The following is a 20,088-nucleotide window of genomic DNA, read 5'->3' on the forward strand; positions in this document are numbered from 1 at the left end:
AAAATTAAAAAATAGAATAAAATAAAGCAAAAAAAGAAATTCCAGACTTCACTATCTGGGTCAGGTTCTTCCGGGACTCTATGGGCCCACATTGTTAAACTTGTCCTTACTGCTGTGGGTTTCCACTTCCCTTCCGGTCCACGATTTTAAAAATCATGTCCCTGAGTATTTTTTTAAACACTGTATCTATCGTTTTTACGTTTTTGAAACCGAGTGAGGGAAGTTTAGCATACATTCACCCTGAGTCAACACAGTTTTTAACCACAATGTAGTTTAAAGCCTTGCTGCTCAAAGTGCCTTCTGTGGAGTGTGGCTTTTAATTTAATTTAATTTCACTATTTTATTTTATTTTTATAAAATTTTAAAGATTACTTTCCATTTACAGTTATTCCAGAACATTGGCTGTATTCCCCGTGTTGTACAATACATCCTTGAGCCTATTTTATACCCAATAGTTTGTACCTCTCACTCCCCCACCCCATATTGCCCCTCCCCCTGCCCCACTGGTAACCACTAATTTGTTCTCTATATCTGTGAGTCTGCTTCTTTTATGTTATAGTCACTAGGTTGTTGTATTTTTTAGAGTCTGTGGAGTGTATTTTATTTTTCTGTTTTTTTTAAATTGAAGTGTAGTTCAATTACAATTTTGTGTTAATTACTGCTGTACAGCAAAGTGATTCAGTTATACATATATATACATTATTTTTCCTATTCTTTTCCATTATAGTTTATCACAGGATATTGAATATAGTTCTCTGTGCTATACAGGAGGACCTTGTTGTTTATCCATTCTATATATACCAGTTTGCATCTTCTAATCCCAAATCCCCAATCCATCCCTCTCCCACCCACCTCCCCCTTGGCCACCATCAGTCTATTCTCTATGTCAGTGATTCTGTTTCATAGGTAGGTTCATTTGTATCATATTTTAGATTCCACATATAAGTGATATCATATGGTATTTGTCTTTCTCTGTCTGACTTCACTTAGTATGATAATCTCTAGGTCCATCCATGTTGCTGCAAATGGCATTCTTTCTTTCTTTTTTATGGCTGAGTAGTAGTCCATTGTATATGTGTACCACACCTTTTTTTATCCATTCATCTGTCAGTGGACATTTAGGTTGTTTCCATGTCTTGGCTGTTGCGAATAGTGATGCTGTGAACATAGGGGTGCATGTATCTTTTTGAATTATAGTTTTGTCTGGATATATGCCCAGGAGTGGGATTGCTGGATGATATTGTAGCTCTATTTTTAGTTTTCTGAGGAAACTCCACACTGTTTTCCACAGTGGCTGTACCAACTTACATTCCCACCAACAGTGTAGGGGCTTCTCTTTTCTGTGGAGTGTATTTTAAGTGCAGAATCTCAGGCTCACCTGAGACCTGCTGAATCAGAAATGGCTCTTTAACAAAATGCCCGGATAAGTCATATACACATTCAAGTTCGAGGAGCGCTCCTCTAAGGGTCAGTTAGTTTCTGTATAACCAACCTGGACAAAATGAGACCTTTAGAAACTTTTATTTCCCTAAATTTCACCTCTTTCTTCCTGTCCCACCAATTTCATGTTGATATATCTTGAATTTTCGTTACAGTTTGCTGTTAAGGGACATAATTTTTATAAGCAGTAATAGCTTAAGTTGAGCACATATTTTCCTTATTTCTTTGCTCTCCATTGCTTCTTGTATCCTATCACTTTTTTTTTCTTTGGCGCCACCACGCAGCTTGCGGGATCTTAGTTCCCTGACCAGGGATTGAACCCGGGCCCTCGGCAGTGAAAGCACAGAGTCCTAACCACTGGACCACCAGGGAATTCCCCCATCACTTCTTTTAGTTTCATTTTTCTCCTTGGTGAAGTTCTCTTGGAGCTTCTGGTATGACGGCATTTTTGAGTCCTTGTAATCTGAAAATGGTCTTTATTTTGCCTTCATTCTTCGACAAAATGAATAGATATAGAATTCAAGGTTCAAAGATATTTTCCCTCGGCACTTTGCCGGTATTACTCTATTGTCTTCTTGCATCCATAAAGAAAAGAAAAACAGAGAAGAAACATTTTTATCATAAAAAATAATTTTACAGAAAAGTAGAGGGAATAATGTACTGAACTCCCATGTATTTATCACTTGACTTCAGCGATTAACAATATTTTTGCATCTGTTTTGCTGACAGGAAATCTCACGTCAACCGCATTCTCATTTTTTTCAGATCTTTTTGTTCTGGTAGCTTTTAGGGAACTCTTCATCCTTCTAGTTCTGAAAATTTGCTACAGTGTCTAGATGTGTTTTTTTTTTTTGCGGTACAAGGGCCTCTCACTGTTGTGGCCTCTCCCATTGCGGAGCACAGGCTCCGGACGCGCAGGCCCAGCGGCCACGGCTCACTGGCCCAGCCGCTCCGTGGCATGTGGGAACCTCCCGGACCGGGGCACGAACCCGTGTCTCTTGCATCGGCAGGCGGACTCCCAACCACTGCGCCACCAGGTAAGCCCTAGGTGTGCTTTTTATCATTATTACTGATTGCACTCAGAGGTCTGTCTCAATCTGACTTGTGTTTGGGTTCAATCCTGGGAATTTCTTGACTTGTATCTTTTGGATGTTGCTTCGATTATCTCCTTTTGGAAATAACTTTTAGAGAACTCTTCTTAGCTACTGAATGTTTCTTCCATCTGTCTTTACAGTCCTCTTCATTCTTTTCATCCCTTTATTTCTGTGTGCTGTGTTCTGGGAAAATTTCTCAATGTAACCTTTCGGCTTCCTAATTTATCCTTCAGCTGTGCGCAAGCAGCTCTCCACTGGTGTAATCAACAGCTACAGTTTTTGGTGCGTCAGCTTTTAATATTTTAGGGTTACCATGCTTGGTTGTGGAATTCTGTCCTATAGGAAAATTCTCCTGGGTGCATCCTGAGTGGAGATGGTTTTCCAGTGGGCCTAATTGGCAGAGGGGCTGGCCACACAGGAGCATATGGTGGCTGTAGTGTGACCCTGGCCTTCCAGTGCTGAGGGCCACCATCCTTCTTAGGTGAGGAGGGTCTTAGTTGTAACTGACAGAATCCAAGAGCTACTTTAAACAGAAAAGGGCTTTTATTTCTACTTTTTGTTGGGAACTGAAATAAATTATTAAAGGGCGCTAATATACTCTATACCTTGATTAATTTTTACAGAGGTATACACTTGTATAACCACCACCCAGACCAAAATATAGATTATCCCCAGCCTTCCATAAGTTCTTTGTGTCTCTTCCCAGTGAGTATTCATACCGTCCTCCCACCAGAGGTAGCCATTTCCTGTTTCCATTACCACTGATTAGTTTTTCCTGTTTTTGAACATTACAGAAATGGAATTACACTATGTGTACATGTCCGACCTCCTTCGCTGAGCATAATGCCTATGAAATTCAAATTCATATATTGTTGTATTTAAAGTTGTTAGTCCTTTTATATTGCACTGTAACATTCTATTGAATGAAGAGATCACAATTTATATATCCATCCTCCTATTGCTAGACATTTGGTTTTTCTCCCGTTTCTAATTCTGCTGAATAAAGCTTCTATGAACATTCTCCTTTGTGTCTTTGGTGAACATATGCATTTATTTCCTTTGGGTTACAAACCCAGGAAAGAGATTGTTGGGTCATAGGCTGGGCATACGTTTAGCTTTAGTCAATGCAAGCAGTTTTTTTCAGAGTTGGTTGTGCCAGTTTACATGCCCATCGGCAACGTATGAGAGTTCTAGTTCCCCCACAACCTTCCCAGTACCTGGCATTGTGAGTCTTTTTCTTTTTAGCCATCCTGGTGGGTATGCTGTGGTGTCTCATTGTGCTTCTAATTTGCATCTCTCTGGTGAGTAATGATGTTGAGCACTGTAACAGATAAGATTTTCCAAAGTTTCCACAACTCCCATCCCACGTGATCTTACAATGGCACCGTGACCCTCTCCCCATCAGAGGCAGAGTCCGTGTACTCTCCTCTTGAATCCTGTGACTATGGTGGAAATGGTAACATGTAACTTCTGAGGGTAGTTCATAAAGGCATTACGGGTGTACCTCTTTTTATTGCACTTTGGAAAAAAAATTTTTTTTAACAAATGGAAGGTTTGTGGCAACTCCGCATGGTCAGATGATGGTTAGCATTTTTTATCAATAAAGTATTTTTTAAAATTAATTACTTAATTTATTGGCTGCGTTGGGTCTTCATTGCTGCGCGCAGGCTTTCTCTAGTTGCGGCGAGCGGGGGCTACTCTTCGTTGCAGTGCACGGGCTTCTCATTGTGGTGGCTTCTCGTTGTGGAGCATGGGCTCTAGGCGCACAGGCTTCAGTAGTTGTGGCACGTGGGCTCAGTAGTTGTGGCACGTGGGCTCAGTAGTTGTGGCACATGGGCTTAGTTGCTCTGCGGCATGTGGGATCTTCCTGGACCAGGGCTCAAACCCGTGTCTCCTGCGTTGGCAGGCGGATTCTTAACCACTGTGCTATCAGGGAAGCCTTAAAGTATTTTTGTGTGTGTGTGTGTGGTACACGGGCCTCTCACTGTTGTGGCCTCTCACGTTGTGGAGCACAGGCTCCAGATGTGCAGGCTCAGCGGCCTTGGCCCACGGGCCCAGCCTTTCCGCAGCATGTGGGATCTTCCTGGACCGGGGCACGAACCCATGTCCCCTGCATCGGCAGGCGGACCCTCAACCACTGAGCCACCAGGGAAGCCCCCTAAAGTATTTTTCAATTAAGGTATGCACATTGTTTTTCTAGACATAATGCTATTGCACACTTAATAGACTACACTATAGTGTAAACCTAACTTTTATATGCCCTGGGAAATCAAAAAATTTGTGTGACTCGCTTTATTGTGCTCTTTGCTTTATTGTGATCTTTGCTTTATTGTGGTGGTCTGGAACGGAACCCCCAGTATCTCTAGGTGTGCCTGTGCCCGGTTCTTTGGGACACCCTCTTGGAGCCCTGAGCTTCCACATAAGCAGTTCAACTAACCTGAGGTCACCATGTTGTGAAAGAAGCCCAAACTAGTCCATACAAAGAGACCATGTGGAGAGGTCCTGAGAGTACATGAGAAAGATCCCCAGCCAGCCCCCAGCTCTAACCACCATTTGGCTGCAACCGCATGAGACACCCCAAGCCAGAAGCTCCCAGTCAAGATATTCTCCAATATTTGATTGTTGTTCCCAACTGGGGGAGGTTTTGCCCCCAAGGGACATTTGGCAATGTCTGGAGACATTATTTTTGGTTGTCACAACTAGGGGCGGGGGCTGTTCCTGGCATCTAGTGGGTAGAGACCAGATGCTGCTTAACATCCTACAGGACACAGGACAGGCCCCCTCCCAAAGAATTATGTGGCCCAAATGTCAACTGTGCTGAGGTTGAGAAACCCTACTTTAAGCCATGGAATCCACTAAGTTTTAAGATGTTTTGTTCTACTGCAAAAGGACTGGAACAAGCACACAAGCAGAAAGGGAATTTATTAAAGAAACTTAGATAGTTCACAGATCTCTGACAGGGCCAGAGAGATGGGCTTAAAGGTTATTCAGCCAGCAGTAATGGTCAAACCACACCACCAGGTGAAGACCCCTGGACATGGACCCAGAGTTCGCAACCATGATGCTGAGGACCGGATACCAGGACCTCTGAACGCTGGAAGCCAGTGCCACCCTCACCAGAAAGTGGATTCCGTATGTTTCCTGCTTCTTCTCGTTGCTCACTTTTGAATCAAAGTCTTACCTTGGTATGTCTGATGGAAGAATCCTAGGTCACGTGTAAATCTGTCTGCAAGAGAAGCTGACAAAGCAAGTTTTCTGGCTTCTACAATGCAGGCAGGACCAACACAGGAAAGGTGTTCCAAAGATGCTGGGAAGCCACAACCTTGACAAAATCCCCTGCTAATTTGTTGTTTTAAGCTTGTGGTAAACATGATTGATGATGGCTGTAGAATAGTACGTGATGACTCTACCGTAAGTTACACATTTGGACTATTTCTAGTTTTTTTGTTAACTTTAAATAATGCTGTGATATTATCAGACATTTGGGCTGGAAATTTTACTTTAGAGATTTCTTTTAATCCCAAAGAAATAACTTAAAAAACCCCAGTTTATTGTACAAAGGTACTTACGGCTTTATTATTTATAACTACTGAAAACTGGAAAGGGCTCAAGCATCTAAAACCATGGAACAATGGACTAATTTGTGATATGATAACAAACTTCTATGATTTCCTGGGATGGTGTTAATTCCAAATATTAGGCCACGTTGTCTCCATCGGTTTGTTTATACTCTGTCAGACCCTGTGTCCAGTTTACTTTGAAAAATGTAGTCACCGTGACTATGTAATTTTGTTATAGTGGAATTTTACAATAAAAATAATGACTTTATAAGTTCTATTGGACTAATACGTAGAAAGTGGGTACAAAATGTTTTATGGAAAAACCAAGATATAGGCGTCTCGATATATTCGTTACAGCCACGTAAAATTAGTGTTTGCATAATGTGAAGGGTCCTAAGAAGGTTGCCTTTTGTTTTGGGTTTGTAAAGTTAAGTACAGAAAGATAAAAGGAAATTCCCCAGTGTTTGTATTAATCTCTCAGCATCTGAAGAGCTTGCCCAATAGGTGGCACTACTGGATAAGAGCAGATAGAAACTTTTCCAGGCTGCCTGTAAGCTGCGTTTCTCAAACTTCCGTTGGCATGAGAATGACCTGGTTAAAACACAGCTTGCTGGCCCCTTCCCTCAGAGGCTGTGATGTAGAGGTCTCAGACATAGCCTAAGAATTCGATTTCTAACAATTTCCCAGGTAAAATGATGCTGCTGGTCTGGGGACCGTGGTTGAGAAACGCTGCCTTCACGTGGAGCTCTTTGGAGTGTAGAACAGTTAGAACGGGCTTCTTCCCTCTTTCCTCATAGCAGTCCCCTGGCTCACCTCACTGCCGCGGTCACCCCATGTCAACAGAGGAGTAGGGTGGCCACTCAGACGTGTGGGGGGGCCCTGCTTGACCCTCTACATCCCATCTTCCATTTGAAGGGAGCAAATGGGCAAGGTGGAGGGAGGGCTCTTCGTCTCTTGCTTTCTGGAGGCACCGACAGGCCTCACACTGGGGTCCAACACCAGCCAACGCAGCAAATTACTAGTAGCCTCAGTTGCTACCCGGTGAACAGGATGGGGTACCTCCTGTCCTGCAGCAGGCATCTCGGGATCTTTTGCACCCTCCTCTTCCCCGACTTCTGTGAACACTAATCTTACCAAGAACCTAAGCTTTGGGTTAGCTCATTGCAGGCTTTGTGTGTCTTGTGCTCTAACTACCGAGTAAAGAACTTGTCCCCCAACTCATAAGCAAAATTCAGCACTGTATTTTTGAAGAACTCCTCAAATTTTCAACCTCTCCTCCCCCTAGTTTCACTCTCTCAGCTGAGCTTGACCTTGCTTCCTACTTCACTAAGAACATGGAAAGAATTAGAACTTCCACGAGTTCGCAGCACCATAGCTACCCAGCCCCCTGCATCTGGCCCCATTTACTCTGCTTCCTCCTCGGTAAGATAGATGACTTGTTGATGCTCCCGGCCAACAGCAGTCCCTCCACCTGTGCACTAGATTCCATTCCCTCTCAAGGTCATGGCTGCTGCCGTCCTCCTCTCTCTACTGCATCACCCAATTTATCCCTATTTACTGGACCGTTCTCACCAGCATACACATGTACTGTTATTTCTTCTGTACTAAATAATAGAGTTGCTTCTGTTCACTGTCTCCAATTTCTCTGCTACTTTTCTCCCATGAGCCCACCCAGTCAGGTTGTGTCCCCATCTCTCTACCAAAACTGCCCTAGTCACAAATGACCCCCACTCGGGTGAGTCCAATGGTCACTTCTCAGTCCTCGGCAGCAGCACTTGACAATATGGTCACTTTCTCGAAACCCTTTCTTCCTCGGCTCCCACAATACCCCACTCACCCCTTTGTCTTCTTTTTTTTTTTTTAAACAACTTTTTATTGAAGTATAGTTGATTTACAATGTTATGTTAGTTTCTGGTGTACAGCGCAGTGATTCGGTTTTATATATATAACATATATTCTTTTTCAGATTCTTTTTTATTATAGCTTATTACAAGATATTGAATATAGTCTCCTGTGCTATATCGTAGGTCCTTGTTGTTTATCTATTTTATACATAGTAGAGTGTACCTGCTAATCCCAAACTCCTAATTTATCCCTCCCCCACTTTGGTAACCATAAGTTTGTTTTCTATGTCTGTGAGCCTATTTCTGTTTTGTAAAGAAGTTCATTTGTGTCATATTTTAGATTCCACATATAAATGATATATGGTATTTGTCTTTCTCTTTCTGACTTACTTCACTTAGTATGATAATCTCTAGGTCCGTCCATGTTGCTGCAAATGGCATTATTTCATTCTTTTGTATGGCTGAGTAGTATTCCATTGTATATGTGTACCACATCTTTATCCATTCATCTGTCGATGGACACTTATTGTCTCGTCTTTTCGATCACTCTTTCTCATTCTGTTTGCTGGTTTCTCTTTATCTTCCCAACTTCCCAGTGCTGAAGTGCCTAGCAGTTCAATCCTTGGACCTCTTTCGTATCCACTCTCACTTTCTGAGTGATCTCATTTAATGTCTCAGGGCCTTAAATACCATCTATATGCTGATAGCTCTCCAATTTCTAGCTCCAGCCTGGACCTCACTCCCAAACTCCAGACCTGTATGTCCAGCTGCCCACATGATATCTCCACTTCAATATGTGTTAGGCACCCCCATTATCTCTCCCAAATAGAGTCTTTGATATACACTGACCTTACTCCAAGATACTCCTGCAAACTTCACCACCCCAGAGGCAGCTCTGCTAGTTCATAGCCCAAAACCTCAGTGTCATCCTTGATTCCTTTCTTTTTCTCACAACCCACATCCAGTCTGTCAGCAAATCTTCTTGGCTCCGTCTTCAAACTATATCCAGAATTCAGCTGCTTCTCCTTGACCTTTGTCCCTGCCTCTAACTGCTACCATGCTGATCCCAGCCCCCAGCATCTCTCACCTGGATTATTGAAATAGCCTCACAACTGGCCTCCTAGCTTCCGTCCTTGCCCACCTGCATTCTCAACACAGCAGCCAGTAATCGTGAAAACCCAAGTCAGATCAGGTCATTGCTTTGTTGAAACCCTCCCCTGCATGTTATTCAGAATAACACCCAAGTCCTTAGGAAGACCTACTAGGGCCCTACATGGTCTGCCCCCTGGAATTCTGATCTCTTCTCCATTACTCCTCCCCTTGTTCACTCCAGCAGCGTGCCTGCCGTACTTCACTTCAAGGCCTTTGAACTTGCTTCTCACTCTACCTGGATTTCTCTTTCCTGGATATTTATTTGCATGGCACTCTCTCTCTCTCTCTCTGTCTCTCTCTCTCTCTCTGTCTCTCTCTCTCTGTCTCTCTCTCACACACACACACACACACACACATTCTGAAAAAATTTCCCCCAAACCCCCTTCTCAGTAGACTTTGAACAAAGCAGATTACCCCCCATAATGTGGGTGTGTTGGTTCACAAACTGGCCCCTGTACACTGAAGAAAGAGGCAGCCCCTCCAGGTTAGTAGGTGGCACGTTTAATGAGCAAGGGAACTTACCCACGAGGCTTGTCTTGGGTGCCACCAGATGAGCAGGTCTCTGCACCTGCCTACCAGAATCTTAAAAGTCGACATAGAGGGCTTCCCTGGTGGCGCAGTGGTTGAGAGTCCGCCTGCCGATGCAGGGGACACGGGTTTGTGCCCGGGTCCGGGAAGATCCCACATGCCGCGGAGCGGCTGGGCCCGTGAGCCATGGCCGCTGAGCCTGCGCGTCCGGAGCCTGTGCTCCGCAACGGGAGAGGCCATAACAGTGAGAGGCCCGCGTACCGCAAAAAAAAAAAAAAAGAAAAGAAAAAAAAAGTCGACATAGAGGCTGCAGCCTTGAAACCAGCTCCTAGTATTAGAATGGTGGGCAGAAGGCACACTCCAAGGACAAGGAGCGGGGTGAGGAGACTCTGACTGCGCAGGTCCAGCTCTGTGGCTCAAACGGTGGTCACGTTCTCTCCATGACCTCCTCCAACAAGGTGGGCCTCATTTAACCAATTAAGGCCTTAAGTGAAAAAGACTGAGTTTCCCGGGAAGCAATCTGACTCAAGACTGCAACATCAACTCTTCCCTGCGTCTCCAGCCTGCTGGCCTGCCCTGCACATTTCAGACTTGCCAGCCCCCATAATCATGTGAGTCAAATTCCTTACACTCTCTTTCTCTCTCATTCTTTCTCTCTCCATCCTGTCGGTTCTTTCTCTGAAGAACCTCGACTAATACAGATTTTGGGTCCTTGGCCAGCTTATCTAGAATTTTAATATCCATCCCCAACATTTCATCCCCCCTTCCCTGCTTTATTTTTTCTTCTTAGCATATATCACTATCTAAAACTACTACATATTTCATTCGTCTATTATCTGTAAATGACTAGGGTGTAAACTATTAGGAAATGTATCCATTTGGGGTTATGTCTACCACATAGCTGGTGCTAAATAAGTATTTGTTAAACAAATGAATGAATAAGTGAATAAATCAGTGTATAAATGGTGGATTGATTGGATGAGTGAATGGCTGATAGTGAAGTGGTCCCCTGAAGTGACCCGCACCGAAGCCTACAAAACTTTTGAGAATCTGGGGGCGTGAGAAAATTCCCAATTCCGTTGCTGGACTGAGGATTTGCTGCCGTTGGGTGAAGCATGACATGACCTGTTGTGACTCTAAAGGCCCATCCTGAAGATGGAGGGGAATGTTGGCAGAAAAAACAGTTGCTAAATACGTATTTCCTCCTCTTGGGGGGCGATTTTAGGATCTGCTTTTTATCTATTCAGGTTCAACTGAGGGGAGTGAGGAACGCCCATGGTGCCGGTGGACTGGTTACCTGGTATGGGCAGGGCCGGGGTAACCCTAAACTTGTAATCTTAACAGGCTGCACTTAACCATCATGCACCCATGTTCCAGGAACGGTCCTAAGCACGTGTTAACTCACTTAATCCCCATAACAACCCTAAGTGATAAGAACTGGTTTCATCCTCATCAGCCCCAATTCACAGGCAGGAAGCAAGAGGCTAGGAGCTTGCCTGAGGTCACACAGCCAATACTGACACAGAGGACTGAACCAAGGCAACCCCAGGCCCCTGCTCTTAACCATGACTTTACAGGGCAAAGTGTCATCAGTGTGTCACTGCCTGAGGAAATAGGTCTATGAGGGTCAGGGTGGGCAGAGATGGTGAGGATCTTGATTTTTTTTTTTTTTTTTTTTTGCATGGGAGTTGACTAGAGAATAGTAAATTTGCCATCTAGGCAATTAACAAATATTTTCTGAGTGCCACTATGTGTTTGAGAAAAAGGAATAAGCGTTCATTTAAAGCAGTTTACTAGCCCCTTCTGTGCACTACACACCGCTGAGAATCAAAAGCGAGTGAAACGAGGCCCCTGACCTCAAGGAGCTTCCACTCTAGTTTGAAAGACAGAATCTACACAACGACCCAGATAATTAACAGTACAAGGCAGCAGTAACATTGGAGACAGCCCGACAAAGTGTAGCATCCACTTGTCTGTGACATGGTGAGTTCAGAAGCGATTGGCGTGGCAGGTAGAGGTGGCAGGATCGGGTCAGGGTGCATATGATCTGGGTGGGCCTGGGCCAGTCTTAGTCTGGGGCAGCTGAAGAGGCCGGCTGCATGGAGAGAGGTTTTCTTTGAGCCAGTGTCCTAGACTAAAGCAAGAAAAGGCAGCTGGGGCCAAACTGAAGTTATTTCAGAATACAGCTCTGGACCATGATCATTCCTTTCAGGCCAGAGCCAGGAAAATTCCGAAGTTTTGGGTGGCCTATGTATTCTTTTTTTTCGAAAAGCATCACGGTGTTGTAGGAGGCCCACTGAACTAAGGGTCAGAATAACTGACGTCAGAGCTTCAGCACTTATTAATTAAGTGATACTGGGCAGTTCATTTGGATTCACTAAGTCTCAGTTTCTTCATCTGATAAATGGGGAGAATAATGTCAACCACCTACCTTCTCGCAGGACTTTTGTGAGGGCCATACGGGATGATGCTTGTGAAAAACATCATAAATTCAAAGTTCCGTACAGCTTCTAGGGCTTACTATGCTCACTGTAAACAGCATGAACTTCTCCACAAACTTCAGGGTATAAGCATGCCCCATCTCTTTCGTTTTTCCAAATTCAGTTAAGAGAGGTTCAGGACCACATGTGCCAGGTGGGCCGGAAGTCCAACATCAACCTCTCAGGCTCCTCCACGGCCCTCCAGGCGGTCTGAGAACACTGCGCCTCACACAGTCCAAACGGAAGATCCCAGCTGCCTGTTGCCTGGGGCTGGCCTTATCGTGGTGGGACTCGCTGCCACCTCTCATCACAGGGAACGCCAGTCTTCCTTGGCTGCTGGCCTGTGCTGCCCCTACCCCCGAGGCCAGCGTGCTACACTCCCTTGGTGACTAGCTCAACCGGGTGTGCTCAGCTCCGGGCCTAGGCTTCCATTGGTCATAGTTCTTAGTGTCCCATCCCACCAGCCACACACGTGGGTCCTCTCCAGTGCTCGGATGCCCTAGACGTGCTGGACCCGGGCTGGCCCAGGTGTTCGTGTTTAGTGCAACTCAAAATTCTTGCTCTCTTTGCAGTCCTGAGGATCGCCATGGTGCCAGAGGGCTCCTCCTGTGTCCCCAGAGACAATGGAGGGGCCATACCCTCTGTCAACACCTTCACATTGTCTTCTGCACTCCCCCAGCCCCACGCCACCAGGCAGTTTCACTCCTTTGACCCTTAAACGCAAGAGACTGATTACCCCCTTTTCTCGACACCGGCAGTTAGCTTCCTCCAACAAGACTCAGCCTCCCCCTTCCTGTTTTGAGAATTATCTTCCTGAAGGTGGCTAAGGGAACTAGATGACTGAGTGCAAAGCCCAGGCTTATCCTCTTATAGGACATTGTGAGACATACACACACACACACACACACACAAATATTATATATAATATAGAAGTATATAAATTTTTTTCACAACTCTTCTCTCTCCTCCCTCCCTTGCTGCTTCCTCTGACATTCTGTGCTCTCCCACAGATTTTGCGGCAGCCTTTCTTACTGTAACAAAAGCAGACCCACTAAGAACCTGGGGTGAATTAACCTCATTTGTTACCTCTTCTTCAAGACCAGTGAAGTTTCAAAATTTGTCTCCAAAGGGAAAATCTATTTTCCACAGGGTTAAAGCATAGGCTTTAAGCATTTGTGTATCGTACACTTAAAAAAATGACAGCTTTATTGAGATATAATTCACACAGCATACAATTCACCCATTCAAAGTGTATACAATTCAGTGTTTTCTTAGTATATTCACAGATATGTGCAACCATCACTACAGTCAATTTTAGAACATTTGAATCACCTCAAAAAGAAACCCCAGGGACTTCCCTGGTGGCGCAGTGGCTGAGAATCCGCCTGCCAATGCAGGGGACACGGGTTCGAGCCCTGGTCTGGGAAGATCCCACATGCCGTGGAGCAACTAAGCCCATGCGCCACAGCTACTGAGCCTGCGCTCTAGAGCCCACGAGCCACAACTACTGAGCCTGCAAGCCACAACTACTGAAGCCGGGTGCCTAGAGCCCGTGCTCCGCAACAAGAGAAGCCACCACGATGAGAAGCCCGCGCACCGCAACGAAGAGTAGCCCCCGCTCGCCGCAACTAGAGAAAGCCGGCGTGCAGCAATGAAGACCCAACGCAGCCAAAAATAAGTAAAATAAATTAAAAAAAAAAAAAAGGAATCCTGTGTCCTTTAGTTATCACCCCCCGCACCGTCCTTCCCAGCCCCAAGCAACTAATATTTCTGTCTCAATAGATTGGCCTAGTCTGGATATTTCATGTAAATGGAATCATACAACATATAGTCCTCTGTGGCCGTTTGTTTTTTTTTTTTTACTTAGCATAATATTTTGCAGGTTCATCCACATTGTGGCATGCCTCATGGCTTCCTTCCTTTTTATGGCCAAATAATATTCCATTGTATGGATAGATCACGTTCACCTGGTGATGGCCATTGGCCTGTGTCCACCTCCAGGCTGTTCTGAATGGTGCTGCTGTGAGGATTCACGTACAAGTTTTTGTGTGGACGTACGTTTTCATCATACGGCGTACATTTTAACCCTTTAAATGAAGAGCTTCCTAACACATACTCTGCCCAGCTCCGTGTTCACAAACAGTGTGACAACTTGCTTGCTCTCTGCTTCACGGCTTGGAATCTCTGCTCTTCAACAGTGGATGTTGTTTCCTTTTGTTGTCAGGTTGTGAGGAAATATCTCACACTTCTCGATCCGTATCTCTGCCTTCTGCAGTCCTCTTCCAGCTCACATTCTGCTGTTTTCTGTGAAACTGGATAACAAAATTTGTCAGAATTTTGTCTACAAAAGCATTAATAAGCTTTTAGCTCAATATATCTTTGTTAAATAAGTGAAAGAATAAATGAACGGTCTCTTCGGTGATCTCTCAGGTCCTTTCATAGTGCATGAAACGTGGTGACAACAGTTTCAGTGGCTCTGGGGCCTCTTTTGCCACTGCCAGGGACAGTTGTGTTCCAGAAAGTTGAGTTTGCCAGGAGACTGGCTTTCAGAAAAACACAGCATTGCAGTATCCATTGTTTTGCAAAAGGAAGAAGATTTGTAAAAAAATTAAAAAGACTGTTTTGGACTGTGAATCAGAGACAGGGATTCTCTAGACCGGCCAAGAGCTATCAGTGTGACCTGGGGAAGTCAACCACCTCTCTGGGCCTCCGTTTTCTGGTTTTCAGTAAAGTAAGATGGAATGAATGGTTCTTAACTATTTTTTGGTTTGCAAACTCCTTTGAAATTCTAATGAAAGAAATGAACTCTCTCTCCTTAGTAATAAACAACTACACAGAAATCTGTGTATGGTTTCATGGTCTCTTTGTAACCCATCCCCAGATACCAAAACCAAGACCCTAATATCATGACTCAGATGATCACCGTAGCCACTTCTAATTTTGAGTGATGGAAACTTCAGAAATTGTAATGCCTGATTTAGGGAAAATTTGAAGACTGTAAAATCATTCCCAGAACGCTTAAATTGTATGGCCTCAAGAAACTATTCAGAAACCCTGTCCTAAATATGTTTTAAGTTTAAAATGGGAAGTATGTTTCCCTACCGTGAGCCCAGTTACAACTGTTGATTGTTTGAGGTAATTTTTACATGATAAAGAGGCATGTACAGTGTATTTTAAAATGGTGATTCTAGAATAATCTAGTTTACTTATTGTGCTTAAAAGAAAAACCGAATGATTAATTTACTTCTAAGGGGGTATGTTTCAGAACCGAGACAACTGAACAGGAGACTGTGAAGGTGACTCTGCGTGGCCCTCAATCCCACAGGCTTCTCGGTTCCTCGCCCATCCCTCCCAACCCCTGTCACCATCCCTCTCACTGTCCCCAGTGCTCCAAACTCAACTGTAACCCACTTACGAGCGCCTCTCCAGGTTCACAGATCTAGTACTGCCTGAGATTTTACGCTGCCCACACCCACTGGGCCCCTAAACCAATCAAGTTTGACTAATGGCAGCACTCAAGCAGCCTTGACCTCAACTCACATGGCACCTTCAGCTCTGGGAACAGTCCTTCTTGAAAGCTAGTGAGAGTCATTTCCACGGGCTACCAGGAGAATCCGACTTATTTAAGGCAGAATAAAGAACGGCGGTAGATACATCTAGCACGTACACTTCCAGACTGCAACAAGCAAATGGAAGCCACAGCTCCTGTCTTTGGCCCATTGCAATGAAGACAAGAAAACAGAGTAACTGCAGAGAAGAAAGTACCTGTGACTGGAGCAATTCCTTGGTATAGGTGTTAATCAGGGTGACGTTAGAAAGGAATAATGTGGAATTCAATAGAAATGTACATTACATCTATTGGGAGCCAGATAACTTCATCACAGCTAACATTATTACAGCGAATATAAAAGGAATTAATGATTCACCATTGAGTTACTTTCCTCCCTTCCCCCAGCACCTTTTCTTCGGCTTTAACAAAGTGGTCTGGAGCCAACTGCGACATCAGTTTAGTAACGAATTAAGCACCATTTACGTTGCTATCATGGCAATTTAAATTGTCACTTTCTATTAAAAGGTCTACCTCAGAATGGTTTTAAGTGAAAGCGTTCCACACTGACAGTGCAATTAAACAAGAAAAAAACCTTTCTTGGGATGTCAGTGCAAACGCATTTTAAATAGCGGTTCAGCAGTGCCTTGCTAATTTAAACTACAGTATTGCTTTCTGTTAAAGAATAGAAACTGATTTAGGCTTTTCTTCCCTCCCCGTACTCTGTGACAGTTTGAACTGGCACGGTGTCCCAGGCAAAGTCATGATGTGCCAATGGGGTCCCTGAACCTTAAGTGTTCCCCTCCTAAGGCAGGCATTGAACAGAAATAATTTCCCCGTGCGATGGGGAAGCACCACCTTTCACAGCACTGGCTTTTAAAATTGCCCTTTTCTGATCCAACGTGCCTTTTTGAAACTGTGGTCCACTTGCTCATCAGGGAGAGAATTTTGAGTTAGCGGGCTGTGGGAGGGTCGGGTGGGGAGGACAGCTTTATCAAGATGACAACTTCCTGATTCACAAATGGACCATTAACTCTAGAGAAATTTTAGTGTGGGAAATAATTCCGAGCACAGGTGTGTGATGCTTTCTCTCTCTCGCTCTCAGATTTCTGAGTTGAGATCTCGAGGTGGTTTATGCATTTCCCCAACCTCTTCTTCAATTCAGCTGAGGAAGGACACTTCAGGCACTTTCATTTTTGAATACGTTTCAACACAAACGGTAACGGGGCTCAAATGTTGAACGTGCCAGCACAAAAAAGACACATTTTATCCACCTCATTTGTCTTCTGGTAGCCCCAGTAGTCCAGAATTCCTAAGCATTTGGCTTAGATAGATTCCAGCTATCAGAGAGAATAACACAATTACATTCGTATGTGCTGGTGCCTTAAAGGAGAAGTTGAAGAATATTTGAACAGCAGGAACGACTGGCATTTTATTTTAATGGTCTTGAAGCGTTTCCAGCCTCTCTGCGAGTACCTTCTGTCATGAGCAATAGTCTTGGTCTGGAGCACATTAGCCTTCCCAGAAGTAAACGAGCCATAACATTTAAGTTGCTTCTCTTACATTCTCAATTGATATCGTTATTGCTCTGAAGGACACCGAAATAGCATCTTGAGAAAAGTGTCCCAATGATGGTTATAGAGATGTAATTTTCTACGTCTACACAATTACATTTCTAACTTCACCACGTTCCACACTTGACTGCCATGGAAAAGATGATCGATGTAAACCCTGTCCTTACAAGAATAATACATAAGCTACTGGGATCGAAACTCATTTTTATTTTACAAATTAGGCAAACTTTCTTTCAGTTCTATTTTCTTCCTGTTAATGTAACAGACATTTGTATTTAACCCTGGGGCAGCTGGAAACAGAAGAAATGGCCTGCTGATTCGGGGGCTGAGGTGGGGGGAGGAAAGAGTCACCTCAAAAAGAAGTATTATTGAAAGATGGAGAAAGAAGAAAAGATAGCCAGAGAAACTTTCTTTGGAACAATGTACAGAGAGAAAGTGGCGAAATCATTGAAGACCCAGAGAGGGACATAGGGAACACGGGGGAGTTTGGGAGGCATTTGAAGTCACAAATCTTAGGTGCACCAGTTCTTCCTGCTTCACTCACCACTCACACTGTCATCAACAAGATCCAAAGATTCTCGAGAGCAGATTCTGGGTCTTTGGATCACAGACAGCCCCCAGCCCTGGACCAGGCATGTGGCAGTATGCAAGATCAAAACAGCAGCTCTCAGTTGCCTTTCCTCTCTCTGTAAACACGAGCTTCTGCCCCCTCTTCTTTGCAGGATGAAGTGGAGTTGGACTATTTAGATTCTGTGGGACATAGAAATAAAAATACAAGTTTAAATAACAGTCTGGTGATAATATATGTCCCAAGTTTTCGTATCCTGTTGTGACACTGTAGGGATAATTTCATGGAAAGTTTTACAACAGGGCCTCGAATGGCTTGCCAAAGTTGACCTGCAAAGAGAACGCTTACATGCAAATTTAGGCTTAAGGAAAGGGAAGAGAAAACAGTGGGGTTACTCCAGCCAGTGATGACAGGGGACTCAAAATTGAGCTAAGCCAAGATACAGGGTGATGTCCTGGCTGTATACCGAGGAACTCATTGCATTCCGAATGAGGGGGCTTCCAGAGGCTGGGCAGAGAGCATGCACTTTGACAACAGTGACTGTCAGTTCTCCCCGGTTCCCTTGGTCAGCTGCATCTCCTCCTCCCGTGGAGAATTGGAGGGAGGGTGCTGGAGGGAGGACCTGAAAGTCTTATTTTCTTCTTTCCCAGCAAAGGATTCCTTTAAGCTTTCCATCAGCATTTATAGGATGACATGCACAGGTTCTTTCAGGACCCTGGAAATGTAATTTGTTGAAGGTTAGAGGCCTAAACTTATTTAGAACGGCAGAGTTTCATTTGCTCATTTTCCTTTTTTCTTTTTTGTAAATTTTATTGAAGTATAGTTGATTTACAAGGTTGTGTTAATTTCTTCTGTACAGCAAAGTGACTCAGACATACATACATATATATATACACACACACACACATATTCTTTTCCATTATGGTTTGTCACACGATATTGAATATAGTTCCCTGTGTTATACAGTAGGACCTTGTTGTTTATCCATCCTATATATAATAGTTTGCCTCTGCTAATCCCAAACTCCCATTCCTTCCCTTCCCTCCCCCTCCTACCCCTTGGCAACCACAAGTCTGTTCCCTGCATCTGTGAGTCTGTTTTTGTTTTGTAGATATGTTGATTTGTGTCATATTTTAGATTCCACATATAAGTGATATCATATGGTACTTGTCTGACTTACTTCACTTAGTATGATAATCTCCAGGTCCATCCATGTTGCTGCAAATGGCATTATTTCATTCTTTTTGATGGCTGCATTTGCTCATTTTCTTTGCACAACTCTCACCACGGTCAATCTGAGAACATTGTCGTCCCCCTCCCCCCGAAAAGGAACCCCGTACCCATTGGCAGTAATTCCCCAGTCCCCCCTCTCACAGTTCTAAGCGATCACTAATCTACTTTCCGTCTCTATAGATTTACCTATTCTGGACATTTCGTCTAAATGGAACAATACAATATGTGACTTTTTACATCTGGCTTCTCTCACTTAGCAGAATGTTTTGAGGTTCACCCACATTGTAGCATGTGTCAGTAGTTCATCCCTTTTTATTGCTGAATAATATTCCATAATATGGTTATATCGCATTTTATTTAGCCATTCATCATTTGATGAATCTTGTGAGTTGAATTGTGTTCCCCCCCAAAAAGATATGTTGAAGTCCTAGCCCCCAGTACCTCAGAATGTGACCTTATTTGGAAATAGGATCGTGGCAGGTATAATTGCTTAAGATGGGGTTGTGTTGGAGTAGGTGGGCCCTTAAACGGTGTCCTTATAAGAGGAGAAGAGACGCAGAGAACGCTGGGAGAAGGCCTTGTGATGACAGAGGCAGAGATTGGAGTGATGTAGCTGAAAGCCAGGGAATGCCGAGGCTTGCCAGCCACCCCCAGAAGTTGGAGGAGGCAAGGAACAATTCTCCCCTGGAGACTTCAGAGGGAGCCTGGCCCTGCCGACACCTCGATTTCAGACTTCTAGAACCGGGAGAGACTGTATCCTTGTGTTTTAGGCCGCACAGTTTGTGGTATTCGTCACAGCAGCCCTAGGAAAGCAATGCAATGGGCCTGTGGGTTTCTTCCACTTGACTTTCAGTTTTAGTATTGCGTATGTAATATGTATAAAATAACGCTTTCAGCCCATGTGGGCTCATTGTCTCAGTTAATCCACACAACAAACTTGTGAGGCAGGTTGAACCCTTCCCATTTTTTGGATAAAGAAACTGAGGCTCAGAGAAGATGGGAAGGGACCAAACCAGGATTTAAACCCAAGTCTTCTCATTCCAGGCTCAGCGATCAATTAACCAGGGT

This window comes from Grampus griseus (assembly GCF_964374135.1).
Source record: "Grampus griseus genome assembly, chromosome: X".
Classification (NCBI taxonomy): domain Eukaryota; kingdom Metazoa; phylum Chordata; class Mammalia; order Artiodactyla; family Delphinidae; genus Grampus; species Grampus griseus.